The following is a 24,096-nucleotide window of genomic DNA, read 5'->3' as shown; positions in this document are numbered from 1 at the left end:
CAAAAGCTATGACCGTCCCTAAACGTCACTCCCACACCAGTGACCTCAAAAAGCTGTACGACTGAATGCTTCACATGCAGGCTGGGGCTTGGTGATAGTTACAAGGAACACGGCTTCTGCGATGTCTCACCATTCACGTGCTGGTTCACTCTTTTTAAAAATCGCATGTTTAAAATGAATGTATTTAAAGTCACTGTCAGTTTGACTTAAGTTAATGTGCATCTCTATTGGTAGTAAGCTAATCCATCCATTGATCCATCATCTAACTGCTTATCCTGGTCACTGGGGGGGGGGGCGCTGGAACATGTCCCATCCCACACAAGGCACAGCAAGGCTGGGGAACATCCAGGGTACGATGCCAGTCCGTCACAGGGCACCCACACAGTTAGTCTATGGGCAATTTTGAGGCACAAATTAGCATAACAGCATGTCTTGGACTGTGGGCAAAAACCCACATAACAGAAGACACACCAACTCTATATACACAGAACTGAGGCAGGTTTCAAACCCCCAACCCAAAGGGTGCAAAAAAATAGTGCTAGCCAGTAAGCCTGTAGCACTGGCTAGCCAGTGCTAGCCAGTAAACCACAATGTCAGGAAGCATGCATTCGTTACACTGATCATTTTTAATACAGCCACCACTAGGAGAACATATAGAGAATACCTTTGTGTGGCTGCTCTCTAATATTTGTTACTATTACTATGAATATAAATGTAAAAAGATCCACTTTCCATTTAGCTTCCAGTTTAGCCCTTCGTCCATCTGACAAGTTTATGCATGATGATTAATGACAGCATTAGTTTAATGCAGAAGAATACTTTGTAAATACCATTTAAGGCATTCAAAAAGTTAAGAAGCTGTCCACTTGAGAGTGTATTTCTCTGTCATGTGACATGCTAAATGCTGCAGGTCAGATGTTTGCATCATCGGGTGAGGACCCTGTCTCTTAAGCACCCAGGATTCCGTGGTGCAGAGATTCCCCAAAATTCCCCCTGACTTGATTGGATCGTTGAAGGGATAAAATTTGACATTCATGCTGGACCAGTTCCTGCGTTTGTTTTTCTCAGAAGCTTATTCCACTCAGAGGGAACGCTTCTCTTATTTTTAAAGTGTTCTCATGCATTACTCTTCAACTAGCTAGCGATACAGGCTACATAATTCATTAGGGTCTGAATGAAGACCAGTACGAAAGATGAAAGGAGTATGTTATAAAAAAACAAGGACTCGAGACAGAAGAGCACCAAAACCTAGGAAACAAATTGTCACTCAATAGATGTTATGTAATGATTGAGTAGCAAATGGGGTTGAGTACCTGTATCCATTATTTCTGAGAAGTCAACAGAGAGTGTTTTTGTTATAGCCATGAGACTGATGAACCAAAATTACCGTTACAAGGTTTTTTTTCGCGTTTATGTCATGCTTGCTCAGATAAATAGCACAATTTCCACTTCCAGACTTACAGTGTGTGGCTCTGCTGTTTCCAAACTGAACCAAACCAAAACAAAAAAATCAACCCCCTGGGATATCTAACAGCAAGAAGCAACAAGAATAGACCTGCAGACCCAGACGGATGTAGATCAGGAACCGGCTTAGACAGTGAGTCCGTTTACCAGAAGCAAAGCCCTACACAAGCTACACTGAACATAGGAACCAAGGAGCCTTACACGCTCTGTCTCTCTCTCTCTCTCTCACACACATGTACACACACACACATACACACATGCATTATATGCAAATGATTATATAATTACAGTTAGTAATTGTTATGAAGATTAAGAGTTGTCATATGAAGTGTTAGGTTATTTGCAGCTTAGCAAAATGGAGTCATTCAATACTTTTTTTGTCGTTCTTGAACAAGCAAATTTGGGCAACAAACTAAAAGTCTTTGTGCATACTGCCATCTGCTGGACACGTCAAAACAGGCAAGCTATAGATATTTGAAAAAAGGTTTCTTTTACTCCATAAGCAATGACAGGATTATTTGGGGCCTAGATATATTCCTGAGTAATATTTACACAAAAATTAATCCTGAGGACTCCCACAAAAATCTAGGCCCCAAATAATCCTGCCATTGCTATATATATATATATATATATATATATATATATATATATATATATATATATATATATATATATATATATATATATATATATATATATATATATATATATATATATATATATATATAAGAGTTTTTTTTCTATGAATAAGGATATGTTAATGTAGTTTTATATGCCACACCAAAGGTGCTGTATGTGGATTGGTTACAGCAATTTCCTTTTTTTCTTGGTTAAAAAAAAGTTTAGTTCCTTACACTGAAAAAGAAAAGAACGATTGGAAGATGACAGGACGACAACATGATGGTACGGCTGAAGCCTCCTGTCAACTTCGGCTGTACTCCGAACTGCTTTAACAAAAAGCGCGTTGGGATTCATTTGGAGCATAAGAAGGTGGGCCATTATTCCCATTATACTTACCATTAATAGGCACAGTTGTCATAGTTTAATGGAGATGAAGTGCACTGGTGGTATCTTTAATAGGGTGAGAGGCTGTGGGAGGTGTTGGGTAAAATAGGCACGCCCCCCCCATGAGGCTTTCCAGACTGGAGGCTATTGCACTGTGCCACCTAGCTGCAACGCTGGGTCCAGGTGCAATGATGTAACAGCTGCTCTCAGTCCCAGGGCTGTCCTTCCTTAAGCACAAATGAACCCTGCCGTGGCCACACAGCTCAGCCAATCACAGCTTGGCAAAGTAACCGTCACCTCGAACCTCGAAACCGTCAAAAGGCCTCACAGGACTGTAAAGGGGCAGCCTTTGGCCTGGCCGATATCACTGCTGGTTTACTTGAGTGTTTCCTGGGTTCTTCAAGCTTTGACAGCAAGGGCTGTGAAAATTGAAAAAAGAATATGAAGAGGAATGTTAGCACATGTACCATAGAATGTTGAGGACTGATTACTCATTTTCAATTTTTGATGTAGCTTACACCTACAATTAACCTACAGTACTTACAGTAGTAGTTTTTATATACATGGGTTCATATAATTAGACCATATTCCAAGGGTTAACCAAGTGGTGCTTATAGATATATTTTAGGCAGCAAGTATCATAGCATTTCTTGGTATTAAGGAAAAGCCTAATATTCAAACCTGCATGCAAGATGCATGGTCTGATTAATTTCCGTCTATTTTATACAGCCGGCATTCTGTATTCCCCAGCTGTTTCAGCCAGCTGTACGTTCTGGCCCATGTGTTCTGCAACTATAATTAGTGACTTTCGCTGTCTAAGTGTCCAGCCAGTATCCGTAGAGGACCACAGCTGGCCTTGGCGAGTTTTCTGGTTCTTGCGCTTCTAAAACCACTCTGTAGCCTAGAATCGGAACCCCTCGTTTTCTTCCCACACTCCCAACCAACTCTGCTTCCCTTTCACTGATCCTGCCTCGGCCAATCAGCTTTGCGGCGCCATGGCAACAGCTCCGCACTATCGGAACAACCAACCCATCACTGTCACTCCCTTCCCTTCAGCATGCAGCTGTTGAGGCTAAAACCTGGCGACTGTAACCTTAATCTTTTCCTAGAGCTCCAGAATTTTACTGAAGCCCCTGAAACTTGTTCCTTGCACATATAAAGCATTTTATTCATCCATTTGGCACATGTGTTTATGCATTGCGCGATCCACTAGCATACCAGCTGGATGTTTACTGGGATAATTTACGTTCAGAACTTTACTCAAAGGCTCCTTGGTGACTCAGTGGGATGTGGTGATTTCGGAGGTTGCCCCCCCCCCCCCCCAGCCTATCTGTCGTCACTCCCCAGCAGCAATGGGAGTCACACTGCAGTGGAGCATAGCTGCTGGGGGGGGGGGGTTCAATACAACCGTATCAGCTGGCTGGCACAGAAGCACCTCCCACAGGCATGTTAGGGAGGCAGCAGGCCGGACAGAGGGGGGTTATCACAAAGTCTGATGCAGAGCTGCAAAGAGCAATAAAATCAAAGGACGCCGAGAACTTGAAGCGAACATCGGTCGTCTGATTATAAATCCACCACATTGTTAACCTTACAGCCACAATGACACCACTCAGTACTTTTTCCACTTTTGCCAGCCACTGTATTAATTTTAGAATATTATTAAATCTGCAGCTGTCGACCAACAAACAACCTCAGTGACGGTAAACAGCATCAGACACTAAATGATTACTACTGATGATTAACACACTATAAAGAGTGCCATTACCTCCAAGGTTTAGGTTTTGAATCCCCCCCCCCCCCTCTGTTCTGTGTGTGTGTGTGTGTGTAATTCGCATATCCTCCCTTACAGGTCACATGACTTTCCTAACAGTCCCAAGACATGCAGTTTGGCTAAAGAGCATTAAAAATTGCATGTGGTGTGTCCTGTGCTAGACTGGCAAACTGTCCATGGTGGACCCTGGGCTTGTGCCCTCAGCTGCCTGGGATAGGCTCCAGACCCATCCCGAGGAGACCATACTTTTACAATATGTGTACTTTTTTCCTGCACTGCCCCCAAGTGTTCTATTCTGATACGGCCGCAATTTTAAAGGAAGTCAGATCCTCATGATTATCGGCAATAACTGACTCATCAAGTCACTCTTAATACAGATGCATTTTTTCTTTCTTACATACAACAGAAATAATCATTGAAATTACAGTACAGTATGTCGACTTTTCAAAATATTGTATTTATTAAAAAAAATATCAACAATTGTTATATTTCATCATCATCTTATTTTTTTCATTATTATTATTATTATCCGTTAAGCCACAATAAAAATATTTTTAAATATTGTCTGCAGGCCATTTTTATGTCTAATATACCACTATTTTTTAAGGCACAGGGAAGTGCTTCACAGTTTTCCCCAGTACTGACTGTTACTTACGTTTTACTGTTTTTCAGTTCCCTCTGGACAAATTACTGTAAAAACCCTGTGTGAGTGTAACAAACCAGCTTATAAAAGCGGTGCTACACTAAATAAAACTTGTCCGATTGATTGTAATAATAACAATGAATGAGTAAGTGGTGCAGTTCCTTGGTATATAGTAACATCTTTAGTACAAATATTACTTTCTTTTCCATAATTGCTTCCATCTTTATACACGCAGAAAAACGAGGTGTTATTCCAGATGCTGGCCCCCCCCCCAGTGCTTCTGGTGTAGGTTGTAAATCCTTGCTGCACCTCCCGTATGTGAGTGGCTATAACTCAGTGTTGTACAGCATCATTAGGTGCGACTATTTTTCCATACACTTGTTTTACTTTTCTCTGCTATGCCTTAGAAGCGTTAGTCAGTGAAAATGCTAATGTGCTCTTTAATCCTTAATGAAGTCGTCTTGCGGGGCTCGACCTCCCAGGTCCAAATGAGAGTCGTGTCCTTTTGATTGAATGGATGATGTGTTCGGAAAAAAAGACGCAGGGTCTTCTTCTCAAAGACAGTGTCACTGATGGAAGGGAAACATGCATTTTGTACAACAAAAGACAAGTATAAGTGGTGAGCCTGAATACTGATATCCAATAAGATTCACGTCTGCAGCTCTCTCCCTAGCATGCTTAGCCAGGCCGTTTCTAACACCACACTCAAAGGTATGGGTTCTGTTTGACAACAGCTGTCACTGGTGGAAAATTCTGTATTAATCAGATAAGTGAATAATGAAGCCACAGGGCACATATACCACAGGGCACATATACCACAGGGCACATATACCAGTGCTCATTGCATAAAAGCAATTTTGTATTTTCTTTTCCTCCATTTTGATACGGATCCTTAAAATGCGTCACTGTCTCCGGTGCCTTAGTAGAAAAGTGTAGAAATACCTTTTTAAATGACCATACATCAAATATTGTGCACCCTTTATGCTAAATGTAATAATACTACTTCACAGAATGCATTCATTTTAATGATTAACATTTTGGAATATCTGTTTGTCAGATAACTTCCAAGGTTTCCTCACCTATTACAGCTGGTTTCAGAGAACATACATTTACAAACATTACTATGAAACGTTAACAGAAAAAAATGTACCAGGCCTAAATAATGTTAACTCTGCGAAAATGTAGTGGAACATAATGGATCAGATTTAAAACAGAACCAATCAATACTATTTAATGAATATGTAATTTTATGGGGCTTTTCCTTAAACGTGAAAACTATTCATGTGATATAAACTGTTGTTATATTATACATTCTACACTGCAGTGAGTCATAATTAGTCGTTCGATGGAATGTAACTGCTTGATGGGAGATTTTCAGGATGAAAAAAGGTACCGTTTAAATAAGCGTTGAAACCTTTGATTTTCTAACATCACTCAGAGCCCTGAGGTTAAAGGGCTGCCGGGCATGAACTATCTATGTTGAGCAGAAACGACTAATGTGTAGTAACAAAAGTGTGCTGTGTCACTGTGCAAAGCATGTCTAATGACTTAATCTGATTCAGCGCGGTGAGTAAGGCTTGAATCGCATAATTCAGATGAGACTTTGATCCATTCCTCTTCTGCGTTCTCTAATTCCCCTTTGTTCCATTATACGACAGATTAATCACGCAGAATGTGACACATGACACTGCCAGAGCATCCTCTTCACTTTCTCAATGGGGCATCATCTGCAGATCCTGTCTGGAATCCCCACAGGCAACGAAGGCTTTGAATGAAAAGCATTTCACAAATCCGGCGTCGCCCCAACACTAGATGCCGCTGTCTCTGCTCTGTAGGTCTTTTTGTCCCACCGTTGATCTCTCATTGAAGTCCCAAGTAATCTTCTTGTACTGACGTGTTATCTACTCTGATATCATGATAAAACTATTTACTGCTGAAGACGGCAAATGTGTTCAGATTGAGTAAAAAAAAAAAAAGTTAGAAACGAGTGAGCAAGTGAACAGAATTTTAAACGTAAAGGGAATTGCGACATATCAGAGCCATTAAGATGCTTTACATACCAAAGCAGGAACTGACTCATTATGTGTCATCCATTACCGACATAATGAATGGAGTCTTAGCTACCTGTCGTTCTCTAACAAAAGCACATGGGCCTTCTCTTCATACTAACCTGATGGCTTCATTTTTTAACCATCATTGCTGTTTAACGCCGGGACCTCGTGCAGAGAAAGCAGCTTGAGTGTCTCTTTTGCTGGACCTACTTAATGACAGGCTGACTGGTGAATACGGCCCTATCATTCAGGCCTTCAACGATGCCCAGGCCGCTGGAATGTGCCAAGTTAACACTGAAAACCTACTCCCACCGAAAACTCTGCACACTCTGTCCCTTCCATGGTGTCCTGCTGTATCTGGCTCTGCTTTTTCTCTCTGTGGAGACACTGACTGAACTTCTTCTTCAAAAAAAAATGCTTTGAAAATTCCATTTCTGCATCGTGTCACGTTCTTACAAGTGACTTAATCTCACCATATACAGTACCAGTCAAAAGTCTGGACACGCCAAGCCACCTACGAAGGAGCGCGTCGCATCACACAGTCTGGCAACCTGACCTAAACACGGGAGAAATGGTTTTGGAGGAGTCTGACCATCCAGTGAAGGAAAAGCAGCCAGTGAGGTCTCAGCATACATGTGGGACCTCCTTCAGGACCCCTGGAAAAGCAGCCAGTGAGGTCTCAGCATACACGTGGAACCTCCTTCAGGACCCCTGGAAAAGCATCCCAGGAGGCCACCTTATAAAACTGGAGTAGTGGAGAAAGTAGGGTCAGCCAGTCTCAGGAGCCAGTTGGGGTTAAGACCCAGTGGTGGCACTGGGAGACCCTGGGAATTGAACCAGCAACCTTATGAATCCTAATCCACAGAGCTGCCCCTTCGATGTCTCTATTATAAAATGTGGAGAATTGTACAAATAAACATTTCTATGGGTAGGTGTGTCCAAACTTTCGACTGGTACTCTGTGCGCGTGTGTGGATTAGATTTTTATATTACATTAATATCTGCAATATATAGTAAGTATTTTGACATTGTGGGGACTATTTTTCAGGTCACTGTGCTACATTTAAACCACATGAATGTCTTTTCAGTCCATTGCAATAATATTATTTGTTGGCTTAGTGTTCTGAGGAAAAGATACTCAGTGACTATTCAGAGTGCTGACTTTCCTGAAGTGATGGATAGCTCTGTTCGCAAAAGTCACCTGCCTGGGCTGCATTTTCTTAGCATATTTTGTGAACCTTTTAGAATTTGGGGGAATTTCCTTCTGCATAATGGCTAACACTGACCTAACTATTTCCTGCGGAGGGGTGAATCGGTGAATTGAAAAATGCGAAACAGCCAGAGTAGCTGGACTGTGTCTCCTGACACAAAAACAGTTATTCTTCTCGGTGACGTTTGTATCAATTCATTTAATGTACATTTTCAGCCAAGCATACGAAAGAAACCACACATTCTTTAATGGTCAACTAAACTAAACTCCACCATCCTACTAATATGCTCAGTCTGAGGGGGGTGGGCATTGAAATGCCATATAACTGCTTTGCTAATTAAATGCCAACACGTCAGTGTACTCATTAATCACAGTATGGCATTTTCATTTAAAAACTGTATAAATCTCAACCAGGGAAGCATGCTGGGCTTTCCAAGAAAGAAATACAATAAATGCAAATAGGTAAAGAGCGATAAACAGCAGGACAGTGTCAGTGTCAGCAATTTCCATAATATTAAGAATTATCAGGGTTCTAACAAGGCAGTGACACAAAGGTGACAAGAATGGAAAATGGAAGACTAGGGCTAGCAAGTGTACGGCAAACGCTGACACACGCGTTTGTTTTTGTGCAATAACAGTGTAGTCTAGTTATTTAATTAATGTTAAAAAGCTTCAGATCAAATCTCCTTGATGTCCACTCTAGTGGGCCATCTTATGAACACTTAGTCTAGGAACAGCAGTACCAGTCAGTTGGGTATAATGTGGTGAGTATGTTGTGGAGAAGTTTGAGAAAAAAAGGATGCTAGTTAATTCAACTACGCAGCGTGACGGGCAGAGGTGACCGATAGGAAGGTGGGTGTAATTGGCACTTGGCAAGATCCCATTGAGAAATGTTGAACTTACAATGCTATCTAATCATGAGAAAAGGCCAGGGTGTTCCATGGAGTCCCTCCACTGATCATGAAGGAGTGGAGCTTTTGGAGCACCTATGTACAACAGAACAAAACGTACACCTAACAGCCAGGAACCTTTCACATGAAAGAGGTGGTCCATCTTCCTGGTGGGGAATTGAGCAATACACAGACCAATACATTTACAAGGTGTTAAATTCTTAATCGTGACACAGAGATTCATCATAAAGGGAGTGATACCTTTAAGGACCACGTAGCAGATGAGTCAGAGAATTTGTAATGTTCTTTCATGGTCACAGACCTTGCAGAAATCCAATAATAGCTACCTTCACTTAATACTGTCCCCATGGTGACATAAAACATTTTTAAGGGTTTTTTGCAACCCATGTGACTGTAGAGGTACACTGCTGGGACGAATGGGTTGAAAACATGCCTCTGACTCTGTCTGGCCTTATCTTTAGGGTTTTGATCTTTGTATACAGTAACAATCCGGGCCCTCTGCCACCTGAATGCATGCATATTCATTACATATTAATTGCTTCAACATGATTTGCAATGAATAGAAAGTTCCAGAAGTTTTTTTTTTTTTTTGGCTGGAACATTCTACCACCTAACTGGGTAGAAGAAAACTTCTTTTGTGACCGTTGGTGATGTTTAAAAGTTTCAATATGTGAAAGCAGCGTCACAGAATTTGACACCCGTTAAAATTTTGGAAGGAAATGAGGGTATTTTAGCTCAATGAATTCCCAGAGTTTGAAGGCGAGGGCTTACGTAACATTCAAACAAGGTGGAGTGAAAAAAAGAAAAACCTACTTTTGTGTCTTCTGCAGATCCAGCACACTAGCGGTTCAAAAGTGAGTGCCGGTATGGTAATAAACATACAGTAATTAATAAAAAATTATACTTTATCGATCCCCGTGGAGAAATTCTCTTTACGCCTCCCCCAACTTGCTCTCTGTCAGTAAGAGCAAGCTGGCTGTGAAGGGCAGCCACCCATAGCAGCGCCCAGAGAGCTGGGGGTTAGGGGCCTTGCTCAAGGACCCACAGATGCATGGAGGCTGGGCTTGGAATGGCAACCCACTGACCACAGGCACAGAGACTTAGCCCACTGAGCCACACACTGCTGTTCTTTAACACTGTAAGGAACAACAAAAACATGCAGAATGAGGCTTAAGAAACCTGGGAAGGAGGCTGCAATATCTGAGCATTGTTATGTTATTCGGTATAATTCGCATTGCCGAAATATTTACAGAAACACTAAAGAAAATCTATTTCAATTATTAAAGAGGAAGGCGACCACGTGCAGTAGATCAATGTGGAATCCAGTTTATGATGGGTACTGTGTTATTCTGTCACAGAAAATTGTGAGCTGAGATTTCGGACAAAGCTTCTGGTTCACAGGTAGGTCCGTGTTCAGACCATCGCCTGGGATCAGTGCCCTAACATTCTGGGCACCACCCCACCCAATTTTGCCTATGATTTTATTTGCCCCCTGAACCTGCCACGGTATCCATGACCCTGCCACGGTATCCATGACCCTGCCACGCCTCTGCCTTTGATTGTAGTGACCGGTAGGAAATGCATCAGCATCAGCAGAGGATGGAGGGCCGGACACCTTGCAGAGGCTGATCTTTCGAGCCAAAATTAATCATTTTCTCCCACATGCATCCTGGCCTTTCAGCAGCATATCTGCTTTCGGTGAGAGCAAGCAAAAGCGTAAATGAAACAGCCAGATTTTGTGGGTACAAAGCAGTTGCAGTACTTCTGATTGTGGAGGGTTAGACTTCCAAATATGGTTATTCCAGAGACACTAAAGTAAATTTCCCACAACCCTTGGTCATGATATTCAGCAGGGGCAGATGCCAGAGCTCTGATGATGTCCTTACCTAGAAATGCTCTGGTCAAGAGAGCGTGATTCCATGTCAAAATTCCTATCATTTCTCGCACTTATTACAGGGTTATGGATTATTAAGGCTTCTGGAATATATAAGTTGCCAGAAAGCTTTTATTTAATAATTTTTTCTTACTTTTATCAACAGTAGTACTGGAGTGTAACTTTCCGTGTTTAGTAAGGTAATTATGTTGTCAGCAGAGGCCAAAAAAAAACTTTCCTCTAGGAATCACGATGATGCTGGTGAGCTTTATTTATCATGGGAAAGCGGTAAACGCAATCTAAACTTACTGTACCGGGGCTCAGGGTGAGATCACTCAAGGGGCAACTCGCCACAGTGTGTCTGGACCAGCGCCGGCACGACCTGAAACCCAGCACAGGCACAAGTCAGCATGACTGGGCCCTGTCTCGCTAACGAAAGCATCGAAAATAAATGTGTTGCTTGCAGTGGGAGCAACAAATGAAGCGGTAGGGGCTTGGCGCTTAGGATTGCTGCTGAAGACTCCTTAGAGCACATCAGTCTGGCACTCCAGCCTGTTTCCCGGATGCCGCCGTCCCAAGTACGAGAAAGCCGGGATATTTTTAGCATCTTCTGCACATGTCTCCTTCTCATTTATGGTCAGAGGCTACAGTTGACCACAAGGTCAAACTGCAGCTCTGCATCACAAATCACACAATGCCAGGCCCGGCCTGGTCTATTAAGAAGGCTGTTTGCCATGTTACTACCCCAATAACTAGTTGTGCTGAGGAAAGGCAGCATATGGAATGGGCTAACCATTGTCCAGCCATTATCTCTTTATTAGTGATTCTGCTTTCATTTTGTTACATGGATTAGTGTGTGCAACTGATGGTGTCCATGTCATGTGGGGTAATCGACTCCGCGGAAATGCAAGTTCGCTCTTGAACACGCCACAAACCTCAGTAGGATATGGTGAGATATTGTCTCTGGTCAGGGTTTCAAACAGAACCACGGGGAAGTCGCTGGGGGGGGGGGGGGGTTGTTTACAGTAGTGTATTAATTTGTGGTGAGAAACTAAAATTGGTTCAGCGGTCCTGAGGATTCCTCTAACACACTGACAGATTTATCTCTTTTGCCACAGTTGAAACACGGAAGCAAAAATTAAGAAAAATGCCAAACTATATGCAGGGTAAGTGAGACTGCAGCTCGTAAAGTTCATTTGGGTTCCTCTCTGTGTTTTATATGAAGGAGGAGGGACCATGGAGAGAGATGACCTTTTTCTGCTAATGTAGGGCTCCTCTTAAATAATAAGGGACATCCTGCTCACAGACGCAATGTGCTTAATCTAAACAGAGAATACAGACAATGAAGAGATTCCTCAATCCCTAAAATGCTCCTTAGTGATAAATGACTGAAGCACATGCACAATACACTTGATTTATAGCAACTGATCTTTAGGCCCTATTCCACAAGGGGGATGAGCACAGAGTTGGTATGGAAGCATAGAAATCACAAACAACTAGAAGTGCAAACTGTAATGCAGTGAGAATAGCACCACCCAAACAGAACTCGGCTGTTTAATTTAATGAGGCCAGACCATACAGTTAACAGGCACTTAGAAATCACATGAGGAGAAACAGGCGAGTGTGCTATCCGCCCTAGGTAGGTGATAAGGTTTTGGGTTTCATTGTTTTCATTGATTCATTCCACATGTTCCTTAATCCCTCTATATACATATTTCCTTTTTTATGCTTTTGTTTTGATTAGACCCTATAACCCTGGACAGGGATGCCAGAGGGGCATGGACATCCTGGCAGATTGAGGGGGCCTAGCACTTTACAAGGGCCCCAAAATCTACCATCAGGGGCCTCCTGTTTGGCTACAGCTACCAAAGGTGACCGCCACCCCCACTCAGCAAATTCTATCTACCGTGGAACCAGTGGGACTTTGGATTGAAAATGCCCACCCAAGCAGGGGGCCCAGAATTTCCAGCTACACCCCTGACCCTGGTATACAATTCCCCACTGAAGTGTCCACGCTGTCAGACCTTTGCTTGACACAGAAACATTATATTGTCAGTCAGGAGACTTTTTTATTGTCCTGGTTCTTATCCCACCTCTGAATCCCCAAATAAAATTCTGGTCCGTTCCCACAATCCCTTGGCCACATGCCTCTTTTCACTGGGTTGTCCCAAACACCATCCAATAGTGAAAACGCTTCCCCTCACCTTACCAAACTAAGGACATCATATATATTGCTCTCCTTGTGACAGTGTACCGGAACGCAGCACTCTGTTCATGCCACGCTTTGATCCCCAGTCTATGACAGACTGACTTTTAGAAGCGCTGCCCAGGAAACAGTTTGTGTTGGGGGGGGAAACGCTGCCATACCCTCATCTCCCACTGTCGGCGGGTAAACTGCCCATTTGGCCAGTCTAACATTAAACGCTAGAGTGCCATTTCAAAAAGCAGCACTTGAACCAAAATACTTCATCATATTCAGTACGGTCTGGTCCATCTGGGAGCTGAATGCTCTATTACATATTCCAGTGTGTTTCGGTGTGATTCCTGTGCTTAATTCTTTGCCTCTCTTCTGTCTGTGCATGTCTTAACAACATTCCATTCTCAGTCCCCTCCTTACTCATAAATTCCTTTTAATATACCTTACTTGTTTTTTCTCTACAGAATTAGACCTCTTTCCCTGGCCTCGCTCGCTCGTTGCTATGATGATCTGCTGCATAGTTTCCAGTAAACACACTGAACTCTATGAGCAGACAACAGCGTAGGAGAAAGGTTGACATTGGGGGGTGGGGGGGGGCACATCTTAATAATTTAAATACAAAAGTTATTTATTGGGGGGGTAGTGAATGAATCCGAATTAAATATGTACACGTGCCCTTCGGTCCCTCAGCCCCTACGTGTGGACACTGTGCTAGGAGATTGTCAAACTCTTTCAGTAAAATCCCAAACCATTTTCTTTCTACCGCACACATTGTTCATCACTGATCCAGCGTAGCAGCCCGTGTTTGGTATTTACTGACCCGTGCAGACCGGCCTTGCAAAGCTTCGCTCCCCAGGACTCGCCAGACAAAAGGCGAGGGAATCCTAAGTGCAGTGGCGCTCGCCCGGTGGCCGGCACTTTCGTAAGCGCCGGCGTGAGCCGCACGCTTCCCGTTCCACGTGTCTGGGACGCATGGTAACGCCGCATTCCACGTCTCCCAGACACATTCCGCAGCAATGACAGGTAACTCCCAAAGAACTTCAAGAGCGAATTATTCTGACAGGGGACCAATGAAACAGTTCTTCATCTTTTCAAGATATAAAGATGGTGGTGAGTCATCTCCTTATACAACACGAGCGCCATGGTTTCTACCGTTTTAAGCCTTCATTCAGTGCAAGTCTCAAGGGTAAACTCAGGGTCCCTTTTCACCATTGTAACATTGCTGTTTTCATCTGAATACAGCTTGAGTCATGGTTCAACTTTAATTTGTGCTTTTTCTTTATAGAATACAGTTATACTACATACTAGTTGGAGCTCATGCGTCTGACATCACTCCCACCCGCTTTCCAGAGCTTTAGAGATATTTTTTCCATGAGTTCGGTGTAAAACCCATCCATTAGGCACAAAGCAGGGTACACCTTGTATGGGATGCCAGCCCACGCCGGGGCACGTACACAGGCACAGTCAGACACTATGAGCCACTTCGGATGCCCATCCCCCTAACCCCATGTCTTTGGACCACAGCAGGAAACTCGCGTCCCTGGAGGGAACCGACATGAGGCACGGAGACCACGCAAACTCAACACGAAGAGAGCTGGGGGCGGGGATTTGAAACCCCCCCCCCCCCACCACCACCACCACCACCACCACCCAATCCCGGAGTCGTGAGGCTTCCGTGTCACTTCTTTGCAGGGATGCTACGAGAGATACCGGGCCTCAACCGAGACCGATCCAAATTCCAAAATTTTTAGTCACCCACGGACCCTTGGAATCATCCTACCTAACTCCCCCCCCCATGGTGCCCCTGTCTGTTTGGTGTGTTTATGGTGTTTAAAAAAAAAATAGAAAATGATCAGGGACTAGACTAGGCAGCACAGCCTCAGCGTGGTGATGATTTAGCCACACGTGAGGCTCTGTCTTGGAGGACACTGTGCAGCACTGGTGGGGTGATTAACATCACAGCGTTATGTGAGCAGACCAGCGATGACTCACCGCTGCTTAACCCCCCCCTCGCCCCTGTTGCTGCTGCTAAGGAGGTATGCATTACATTTCAAAATAATTATAAATACTCCACGCAGAATAGGAAGAATTTCTTTCGATGATTAAAGGTAATATTCTTTTGCCTGTCTTTCATTGACGTCTAATTTATATTTCAGCCGAAGGGTTTTCTGTGTCTCATTTCTAGGGAAGAACGGCAAAAATGTTTATGAAATATTCATATTTCGTGGATATGGGGAGGGTGGGAGTGAATAACCACACGCACACGTGTCATCACGCCATAAACTCTCTCAAACATAAAACCAAGATAAACAAGACTCACTTCTGGTTTAATACTGTAATTAAGACTTATTACCGGAATAGTGGCTGCTGGAGACAAGAATTATTTGTCACGCGTCACCTAATGAAACTGTGGCTTCCGTTTATGCATCATTTATCTATATTCCTTTGTCTGAATTTTGATGAATTGCTGTTATCTAGTGTAACGTGTGTTTGCTACCTACCGACCTATTCAGCCACAGTTTAAGATATCCTCCCACCCTTTACATGTACGTTGCACGTCTTGAGATGGAGATTCTCGTCAGCGCTGGGGTCAACGCTGCATCTCCACATAGGCCAGACGCATGAAACTTGCGGATTTTTTAATGCCCCTATTAAGCATTTCTTTTGACGACAATCTGACAATTTGTCTATGTTAAATCTGCACTAAATATCTTTGGTTTCCACAGTCAGATGGACGTGAGGGTGAAGGAATGATCTTATCCTACAGCTGCACAATATCAAAAAAAAAGGCTAGGTGGCATAGCCCCAAGAGGTCTGCAAGGACTTATGGCACTGCACATCATAACAAGGCCTTGGATTGTGAAGCTACGCAGTCATTCTGGTAGCGATTACTACTTCCTGGATTACTGCTTCTGATAATTGTTTCATTTAATGTTAACGGCCCCTTCTCAGTGTGCTCAATCGTATCCATGGCAATCTGCCTGTCCACACTGTGAATACAGATCTATTAGAAACCACGTCAAGACATACTCCGTAATATACCTAGGAGAGGATACATACAATAAACATATTATTTGTACCAAAAAGTGTTTATTAACAATATTATGCAGTATTTAAACAATTTAAACAGGCGAGGGAGAGTTTTGTTTTGAAGAAATGTTGACACAGTGAAACCAGTGAGCGCGCACACCCAGAGACACACAGGCACAAACACAGGAACACACGCAGCCCCAGCGGAGAGCTGCAAAGTGTACCAAAATTAGCACGGGGATGTTATGGAGTTATCCACCAAAACACAGGGCTGTAAGAAATGAGGAAGTGCCCTGGGGTTAGCAGCTGATAAACACACAGAACATTACGGCATAATGGTGCCGTCTTTACCGCAGAATCACAGGATTCTGTCCAAAGACACGGCGGTATTTTTGCCTCTGTTTCCTGTCTCTGACTTATAAATAATTTCTCACCAAAGGTGTTGCCAGCACACATTGCGAGCCCGGATCACGTCAGAGAGTGACTATTACGCACATATCCTTGACAGCACAGAAGAGGGAGGCTTTTCTCACATACCTCTGGGAGTTGGTGTTTTTTATTTTTTATTTTTTTATTTTTTTAAATAAGGCAGTGCAGCTCTTGTTAGAAATACACCAGCAAGACCAGACACGGGGGGGGGGGAATGACAGACACACACGCACCCGGGACACATATGCAGATGCACACCCCGCAGCCGCACACGCACGAACACGCCTGCATGCACGCACACACCCAAACATATATGCACACTCACGTACACAGGCGCGCACACAAGCCACGGCTTTCCCTCCGAACTGATTCATTTATTTACGCTTCTATTAGACGGCAGCAGCTGCCGGCTAGGAGGAACTGCCCCCCTACCCCTCCCCCTTTGTTGCCGTGAACCCCCGCAAGGAGTAATTAAGCGTCTCACTCAGCCGGGGAGGAGTCTTTCTAATCATATCGACGGGACGGACAGCTGTGGGGGAAGGGAGGGAGGGTGCTCCATGGCAGTTAGGAGTGAATTATTCCATGTCATTTTAATCTTTGTCATATTACCACCGGCACAGAACCTCTGCGCTCCCTCCCGTCAAGTGATTATTGACAGACATCTGCACAGGCACGCGCACGCATTATATCCCGTTTAATTTTTAATTTGGTGAATTTTCACGCACACGTTTATAAAACTGCAAATTTAGACATTCAGTTTCTTCATATATATATATATATATAGGAATGCATGCATGGATATATGTAGAAAAACAGTGTTTGCACGTCTGTCTATGCATGTGGGGCGGGCGCGTCGTCAGAGCCAGGGTAGACCCTGAGTCAAACCGCCGAGAAAGGATTTGGCTGAAGTCAGGTAAAAACGGGAGACGGTATTATTTCAGGCGCCGGAAGAAGAGGAGCCGAAGCGACGGCTGGCTGCTGCGAGTGGCCGCTTCTCTACGCGCGTCCTTCGCACTCGCCAACACCTGAGTTCCGTGCGTCATCCTCCTAATTCTTTCCTCAAGGGCAGCTCAATAAAGATCCCACGGCTTTGATAAATCAACTACGGGACGCCGTTTCTTATTTCTAATATAATTAAAACCGGGGCCATCGCAGCTTTTCCTGGCCAATTATGAGGAGGGTACAATTGTTCCTCTTTTCTCACGTTACATTATCACTGCTCTTCGTATAAGCATTGTGCTAAACGCCTAACGTGTATTGCAGGAGGCCTTTCGCTGCTTTTCCTGCTCATGCGCATTATTTTTCCTCGCTGTGCTTACCCCGTCAACAAATGCTGCATAATTACTTGGCAATACGTTGCTTACCCAACAGCAAGAGCTGCCACAGTTTAAGGCTCTCCAATCCACAGGAAACCCTTTATGCTTTGGTTCATGGTTCATTTGTTGAGTTTTGCACAGCCCGTTTCTTCACACTGCACTTTTTGGTCAATTGCTTCTTCTAACAATACTTGTTTATTTGTGTTGTGACTATAATGTGCAATTTTCAGATAAATAATCTCTATCTATCTATCTATCTATCTATCTATCTATCTATCTATCTATCTATCTATCTGATATAAATAAATTAAAACTCCGTTTCCTTTTTCATCCAAATTATCACATTTCACAAAGAAGCCAAAATTATATTTATACATGGTATTTTTCACCATGTTTAGTTAAAATATACAAACACTGATTTAAGTGCTTTTGGGTGAAACAAAAGTTAATTGCCTCACAATATCTGAATATATCTTCTCTTTTATGTTTAGGACAACAAGATGACAAACCTATTATTTTGCAGTGGCATACATTCAGTTAGAGTAATTTGCATCTTTTTAAAGCTGCGTGACCTTTTTATTATGTTCTGCCTTTTTTCACTATAATTACATTGCCTGTTACTGTTACCCTTATCTGACCCCTTTATATATGCATTTCTAAATCAGTCTGGCTTTAAAGGAAACACAAGTTACCAAAACACATTGTCACATTTTTGCAATTATATGCTTAGTTTCATCATGTTTCAATTTCCCCATTAAACACAGTGTCTGGTTTAAGTATTGTGCTAATATGTTTAATATTCAATCAGTTTGCAGCGATGGCATTAATGGAGCAGAATTACATATTCATTTATATGATTAATATGAGACTTAAGTGATGGATGAGAACAACCAATGTTGCCGTGAAGCATTAGGGGTGTGGCCATGTGGCAGTGATTTAGCACAAAGTCAGCATTGCCATTGTGAATCATTCTGCAGCTAGCATTCAGTTAAAAGGGACGTAACACAATTATCACCAAATACCGGACGGAACGCTCTGTGCGAGCCTGTGTGCGGTGTGTGGCTTAGCAGGCTAAGCCTCCCTGCCCGTGGTCAGAAGGTCGTTGGTTTGGTCGGCAAATTAGTCACATGTCTGTGTGCCCTTGAGCCAGACCCTTAATCTCCAGCTCTCTCGGTGGTACAAGGTGGCTGTCCCTATGCTGTGCCCCCCCCCCCCCCCCCCCCCCCAATCCTGCTCTAGCCTGTATGGAGAGCAAGATGGTGTGAAAAAAGAATTTCCCCGCAAGGATTAATAAAGTATCTTTGCTATCCCAATTTAAAGAATACAGATACAAATACCTATACATATGTATATAGCTAATTTGCCTTTTCTAGGTCATTTATACATTTACCTTACATTTCAGCTAGCTGCATAAAATATAAAAGCCCTGAAATTCTGATTCTCATATAGGAAATGCCTATAATAAGTGAGAAAGTTGATGATGAGGGTAACCATGGTACCTTCGAGGGTGACCGAGAGCTCCTCAGTTGGAGATGACTTTGCCAGTAGATGGAAAACATTTGCGAGCCTTAGTTTCAGACAGTCAGTAATGTAGTCAAGGTGACAAGCTCAGATTGGTCAAATCCTTGCTACCAGCACTTTTTCTCCATAACTGACACCAGGCATGTCAGTCGACATAGGCAGACTTCTGTCAGAATGTTTATGAACACGCCAGCTTCCATACAATTCTCAATTAATATTGAGGAGATGGGTAGCAGATCACTGCCACTCATGCTGATGGGCCTGAGACTTTCACCTGGCAATGGTGGTTTGCAGTACGTATGGCTTCTGAATTAGGTGCATGGAGTAGCACAGTTCAGGTAAATCCTTCCCTACTGTATATATTAATCTGACTTCTATTATCCTACATCAGTGTTTCCCCACCTGGTCTTTGGGCCAGATGCTGCACATTTTTGCTCCCTCCCAGCTCAGGAAGCGTGGCCTGGCTGTGGGTCCCTGGGGACTCGACTGGGAAACACTGTCCCAGCTAATTAAAGGCCTCCATATTAGGGCTTCACAACCTTTTGATGGCTACGGACTGGCTTACTGTATGTTGTGCAAGAAATTCATGGACCGGAAAAATTTGTTGAACAAGACTGGCAGTATATTAACCTAAAATAAGGTGACCAAGGGAACAACTCATGTATTTTACATAGAAGTTTGTTTTGTTATCAGCATCTATTATAAGTCCAGCAATAGCTTCATTCACACTTCACTCCCCCAGGGTTGTGAGCCCCCTGTTTGTGGAGTTTGCACATTCTCCACAAGCCTCACCCCGCCCCGCAACACTGTGCTTCCTGAGATAGGCTCAAGGATCACCATGACCCTGCATTTGGAATGTGGTTATGAAAGATCAATGGATGGACTTCCTGAAGGCAGATACCAAGAGGAAGTGTGGCCACCATTGCAAATTACTGCAGGGACTGAACTACAACATGAACCACTCCCCACACAGCAAAGGGCGGACTGGGGGCAAAGTGTTGATTTTTTTTTCATTGTAATATTTAGAAAATGTAGAAATATGATGCAATGGAAAAAAGTCCTTTCAAAGTAAAGCTGTTGTAGTCTGCTAAACATCAGATGTGTTTGGGACAATCTGAATTATACAGGAAGATTAATTACTGTGTCGCTTCAAACAACTGACCCTGGTCACCAATTGACCCCAGTCTCCCCAATAATTTTATCTCTATTTAATTTTCAGTTTCTTCATATAAAAAAGGAAAAAAACTATATAAATAAAACATACGTCAGACATACGTTTAGTATGTCTACTAAAAAGAAATTTTAATAATCAACGGTCTAGATATTTATATGAATGAACATACTGAAACACATGTTGCACTGCTATGAGACAACTCTGTCTCCACCCCAAATAACCTTCAAAAAAGCCTTATTTATCATTTGCCGTCTCCGTTCTGTCCTTTTTACTGACAGCTTTTTCATTCAGAACAAGAGATCGGCAGATGTATCATTTTTATACCTGAGAAATCCGGAGGACCGTGATTGATGCCCCATTGTGACGTCATTGCCGCAAAGGCTGGCCCCATTGTGACGTCATTGCCGCAAAGGCTGGCCCCATTGTGACGTCATTGCCGCAAAGGCTGGCCCCATTGATTCACAGGCTATCAAACAGGGGAGTAACAAAGGCAGCCTGGATTGTGCCATAAAAAGCCCCCCAGCTGTTGCTTGTTCTGAGTGCTCCTCCGTTCACCTTAAGGACGTTGCGCCGCACCCCCACGTATAATTACCCACGATAACATTGTTTTACTGACACTCGCTGACGTACAGCCTGGTTCAGTTTCAAAGGGCTTCAAATGTTGTTCCATTTTATGTCAAATTGACGGTGTTTTGGATGAGGAGTATATCTGGGATATTTTACAGATCATGATATTAAAGATGAATAATATCATGATATACATACAGTTTGCACTTTTGATATATTTATATGTATTATAATAATTGTATTTTTTATGATAATTTTATTTTATTTTATGATCAATGTAATTGCTGATTGGTGTCTGAAAGTAGTTAAATTTCCTATAATATAGCATTTTAGAAGGATTTCACAGAAGGGCTCATAATTTTTTCTGCGTTTAATCATTTTGATTATAATAGTTATTCTTCATATGTTGCATATGTATATATATATATTTATATGCATGATGCGTGTTAGATGGCTTCAGTCATGGACCCTCCAGAGTAGCAGGCAAACACTGCAGATGGAAGAGGTTCTCTGCAACCTCAGAGGTACGAGTTGCCATGATGGGGCAGACTGACTGTGATTGGGTGTCAAGCAGCACTCTGTGAGATGTGAAAGCACCTTTCCTGTGATGTCAGAGCAGGGTCCAGCTTGTGTATGCTGATCACTTCATTTCAGTGTCTGTCGCACGCCCACCTTTTATGTAGCTGTCTGCCGTCACGGGGGAAGAAGGTGGCGTGGTGTTGAAGGCCAAACTGTCACCGAGCGTCTCCACAGTTCACCACTGGACAGCACCAGCTTGTGTTCTCCTGGGGGGTCGATACCCCATTTTCAGAGCCGGACAGCTGCTGGATCAGCTTGCTGGGGGTGGGGGCAGGGGTTGGATTTCCACCGATTCACATGATTGGCCGGTTTGTGTTTTTCATTACAGTGAAATGTGTTTAAAAATTAATATCGGCAGAATGGTGTTTTACATGCAAATTACCAGTAGTTATACTAGAGATGTGTCACTCGCAACAATGAAAGTTGACCTAAAGCTGCCTTTTAACATTAACTTTTTACCCTAGTCAGTTTAGTACTAATTTTTAGTATATGACAAATATACTACATGTTAGGTTGATATGACAAACGGTTCCATTTGGTTTTGAATGTACCATTGTCTGGATCTGAAATTGTAATGCGTTCTCAGCTATGTTCTCCACAGGGATAAAATGTCCAGCGTCAACAAGCAGCCCATTATCAAAATGGAAGTATTTTCAGAGGGAAAAAGGCGAGGACATGCCAAATCCCCCTTTGTTCATGGGGTGTTATATTGTACTGCATGAGAATCAGCATCGGGGGAGGGGGCAGACCAACCACAACAACACCCCCCCATCCCCCCATATCCACATCAAACCCAGTCAAGTGCCGGCAAAACAGAATAATGTATTAAAATGTATCCTGCTTGGCGATGTTAATGCAAACTGTATTTTAAAAGCTTTTTCAAAAGTCCAATGAATCACCCTTATTTCACCGTTTTGAAATACATCCGGACCGTTGCCCAAAAACAGGCAAAAGTTGTGTTGTGATACATCTTAGAAATTCCACATGTGACCTTGCTGCATATTCCACATGCTTCAGCTTGCAAGCAGGACCCAGTGAATCAGTCCAAGTGCGGCAAACGACAGTCCGGGATAACACAAACACATCCGGGAATGTTTATACGGCGCCCAGAGACGTGACATCGCATTTACAACCCCCGCCCCCTCCCCAGCCCCCAAACTGCAGTCTTGCTTGACTCACACCTGAATAACTGTGGATGGTAAGGGGTGTCCAGCCAAAAAGGCATTTTGCACGTTCCAAAAAAAAAGGGGTACTTACATTTCAATGTTACAAAGCTAATGGAATGATGTTCAGATCATACTGACTTGGATTGCATGAACTAAATATTTATTCTTTATAATAATAAAACCCAGGAATAGCTTGAATTTCCAGCTGTATATACTGACTGCTTCCCAGGCATTTGCTCCTACTAGTACATTTCATTTTTCATTTTTTCCTTTCCTTATTACACAACCGCAACCTGGGAACTTTTTTAGCGATGCCTTAATACACAGTTGTCCACTTACATCAGCGTATCACGATTTTAGCTTCGGTTACGCAACTGAGGAGCGAGCGATATGGATTATCGCATATTTCAAAGAGGTCTATTCGAAGTATTTTAATAGTATCTGTTAAAAATAAATGCAAATAACGCCAAACATTGTGTAGCTAAATAAAGGAGACAGAAGTAAAGCAGGTGTGTGGAGGGCTTATGCTGTTGCCAGGAAATCTGGTGATACCTTCTGGCAAACAATTGGGATTCAGATTTACAGCTAGTGTTTTACCGGGATAATGCATATGCTTGTAGCCGGGTATGAAAGAAACCAAGGTTTGCTTTGTCTGGTTTAATCAAATGCCAGCTATCTCTGTCACAGATTTGACTACCCAAATTGCAGTAGAACACATTACACATGCTGTAAATGCAAGTCTTAAAGGACAGCGTTTAGAAATTTTTGTATTTCCTTTGCCTATAACAAATACACTTCTGCAGAAAAGAAATGGCAGATTGAATAATAGAAAAAAAGTTAAAATTCCATTGCTGAAATAGGGGTCAAAATGCATTATACTATTAGATTCTGTAATGACAAACAAATTCCTGTGAAAAATAAACTTAGACCACGTTCTTCGTTCAAAGGCTACAAGGCCCCCGTCGAACACAACTTATCACGGTACCTAAACGAGCAATGTTTGGAACTAGCTGTGTCAGAGTTCTTTAAATGTTCCTTAAGTGCTGTCAGCTCTCTGCCATACTCTGAGGGTACCACCAGGTAAATAAAGTACTGTATTTGAACTATGCTGCAGAGGTCCACCATTTCTCAAACTGACATGCAGGATATATTCATAGCACATCTGAATATCAGTGCTCCACAGAAAGGAG

This window comes from Paramormyrops kingsleyae, chromosome 13, assembly GCF_048594095.1.
Source record: "Paramormyrops kingsleyae isolate MSU_618 chromosome 13, PKINGS_0.4, whole genome shotgun sequence".
In the NCBI taxonomy this organism is placed as follows: Eukaryota; Metazoa; Chordata; class Actinopteri; order Osteoglossiformes; family Mormyridae; genus Paramormyrops; species Paramormyrops kingsleyae.
The sequence above is the reverse complement of the archived record's forward strand: the minus strand, read 5'-3'. Positions refer to the sequence as shown.